We start from the raw sequence: 3,234 nt of genomic DNA, 5'->3' as shown, positions 1-3,234 counted from the left end.
CAGCCCGGGGGGCGCGCACAGTGCGCAGGAGTGGAAGCGGCGGCGGCGGGAGGGCCGCCCTGCCGGGGCGGGAGGAAGCGGAGAAGCGGAGCCGGGACGTGCCTCCCGGCAGGCCCTAGCTGCGAGCCTGCCCCTCAGAGGGCGGCGGGACCGCGGCTGAGGCAGCAGCCTCTCTGTGGGGGGCGGGCGGGGGGGGGGGGGGGGGGGGAGGAGGAGGCGGCAGCAGCAGCAGCAGCAGCAGCAGCTCATAACGCCCACAGACGTTTTCAGGGAGGCGTGGGGGTGTCGGGCTCGTTCACGTGTCGCCAGCTCCCCGCTTTGGCCGCCTCCAGAGTTGCTGAGGGACTGGGCGGGTCGGCCGGGGCTAGTCGGGCTGGGGTTAGCCGCCGTTGGTTAGGCACCCGCGGCCGTAGGCTCGGGCTCCGGGAGCGTTCCTGCCGCTGGCCTGGCACGCTGGGAAAAGCGTGTGCTGTGCCTCGGGCTAGAGAGCCTAGTGGAGCCAAACAGCCGTCAGCTTGTGGCCTCGGGAGCCCCGAGAGTGTCCGGCAGGGATGGGCGTACCCAGGCTTTCCTTTTTCCTCGGGGCTGGTCTCTTTCTTCCTGGTGGGCGTCCAGGCTGCACACCCCACGTCCCCGCTGCCGGGGCAGCAGCCAGGAAGCAAGCCTTGCTTCTTGCCTCTCGTACGCCTTGGACAGCCCATCTGTCGTTTGTAGCTGGAGGCTTACTTGCTTACTCCTTCGTCGTGGGGGCTGGTGTGCTTTCTGATGTTGAGGCCAGAGATTATGCTGGGGTCAAAGATGTACTTGTGAGAGCAAATGGACGCCCCGTTACCTCCGAAAAGGAGCAGGGAGAGGGACACCAAATGTTTAAAAATAGTAGAGCTGCAGAAAGTAAAAACATCAGAATAGAGGGATTTTGAAGTTGCCGGTGTTGAATAGGAAGTAATGAGCAGTGCTACTAGTTGCAGGAGCCGGGGACGTGTAGTAATCGAGCAGGCAGGTCGAGGCTGGTCTAACCTGCGCTGGGGTTCAGCGCTACCTTGGGGAACGAGCTTCCGTGCTGAACACAGGAGGTCTTCTGCGGTGCTGGGCATGTCACCGAGGCCCACATTTGCACAGTGTAGAACAAGGCACATCTTTACAGGCTCCGCCTGAAACGTCTGAGGTCAGTGGGACCTTTGTTGTTAAGGTAGGCTTCAAGAGTCCTGGGTGGGTACTTAAGTAGGCAGATGCAACATAATCTCTGTACCTTGGTTCTCTTGCTGTCAAATTAGAAAAGGCAAACCCTGTAATCAAATGAAAGTATTTTGAAAAGTGTTCATTTGTGAAACACTCCTGGCAGTTGATGAGGAAATTCATTTGGTGTTTCATGCTTTTCGGTGAAGTCTTGAGCCACAACTTGAAAGAGGCAAAAATAAACACTAAATATTCACTCAGCTGTGCAAAGAGAAAAACGATATGTCTCTGTCATTAGAGAATGTATACTAAGACATTTTCATGTTTTGCTTTTTAAAAAAAAAAACAAACAACACCAAATCCTAAAATTCAGAGGAAACAGTGAGTTGAGGGCTGGTGGACCGTTATGCTGAAGTGATCACACACATCTTGGCTAACAGATCAGTGTTTGCCGTAGTATGTTGCTCTCTTCTGTGGACCAGCCACCAGAGGGAGACGGGATGCACCTTTCCTGGGGACTCGGATGCTCGCCGATGGCGGAGTATGTTTCAGTAAATTAAAATAGGCACGTTCTGTAGTTTTAAAATAAAGACTGGCCTGGTATGAGATCCTCGAGCTGCTTTTCCTTCCGACCCTGTGTGGGCCGTGCCTGCCCTGCTGCTGTTTGCTGTGCCCTAGCTCTGTGCCTCTGAGGAACCTTGGGTTTCTCTGGTGTGCTGCCTTCCTCGCTGGCTGCCACCAGCCCTTGGCCGGGTGCTGCTCACCTCCGGGCTCTGCAAGGTGCAGGCTGGGGTTCCTTGTGGTGCAGGTGCTTCTCATCCAGCACCAAATCTACAGCTCTTCCCACCTCTGGGTCTTTTACAGTTCCTTTCCAGTGTCCTCGCTGCTCCTGTGTCCTCTTGGTTACCTTTGGGTACCAGATACTGATGAAGAGTGAGTATCAGAGTATAAATTTTCTACTCTTTCTACTCTGTCCTTTGTACATCAATGATAAGTGTAGCTGGTTTGTTTTCTGACTTTATATAGGTGACGAATGAGTTTTGTTTCCTCTGGTTTTGCCTTTATTTCACTGTTTCTAAGGGCCATGTGTTATGGCAGAGGCCTACGGGTTTTCTGAATACAGTGAGTACCTACAACCCATATAATGCCTGAGTTTTTAATATGTCTGTATTTAAATACAGATGTTATACTTGTGAGGCAATAACAAAATAAAAGAAAACTCACTGAGGATCAGAATTCCAGACAGCGTATATCAGAGATGATAAATAAAGGACAGGCAGTCAAAGAAAGTATAAAACTGATGTACTGTAGGCTGAATACTGAGGCTGTCATCTGGATCATACTAATTTTTCAAAGTTTTACCATTCTCTTGGGTTCTTTATTTCTGTTTGAGAGAATCTCACAAGATGCTTTAATTGGATTTTTTCTTATTATAGCTTTTTATTAGCTCATTAATCAAGCTTAACAAGACATATTTTTAGATTCCTCGCTGGCAGTGCTTATCTTTCTGTGCTTTATATTTGAAGTACCAGTCTGTGAGGAAAAGGTATTCATTGTCCTTTGCTCTAGGAAAATATGCATTACATTTAACACTTATTTGGAGTTTTAATCATCACGAGGACTCATGCTAAAACAAAAATAGGAGACCGTTCTGCCATCACTTTCACCTGCTCTCTGCACCCTCTACCCTAGTTGTCCCTAAGCTCTATTGGGAGTAAATATAACTTTAGGACACCTTCCCTCCCATGCTGAGTCCCAGTGGGATTGCCAGCACCTCTCCCCCTGCAGTATTTAGCAAAAAGAGCTTTTTACAGACTCAAGAATTTGTTGCTCATTTTCTGCTGTAGGACCAGAGACGACATTAAACAGCTGAATAATTGTGCTATTCAGAGATACTGCAGGTAGCATAACTACAGAGCTACACTTACCAGAGGGGATTTACACATTCCTCTTGTACTGTTATTTCAAAAGTGCATTGCTGTAGGTCTTGCTTATTCTTCATTTCAGTGTGTGTATGTGCACACATATGCCAACAGGCTCTGTGTTTCCTGAGAGCCT

This window comes from Haliaeetus leucocephalus, unplaced genomic scaffold (assembly GCF_000737465.1).
Source record: "Haliaeetus leucocephalus isolate CR32 unplaced genomic scaffold, Haliaeetus_leucocephalus-4.0 Scaffold848, whole genome shotgun sequence".
Taxonomy (NCBI): domain Eukaryota; kingdom Metazoa; phylum Chordata; class Aves; order Accipitriformes; family Accipitridae; genus Haliaeetus; species Haliaeetus leucocephalus.
The sequence above is the reverse complement of the archived record's forward strand: the minus strand, read 5'-3'. Positions refer to the sequence as shown.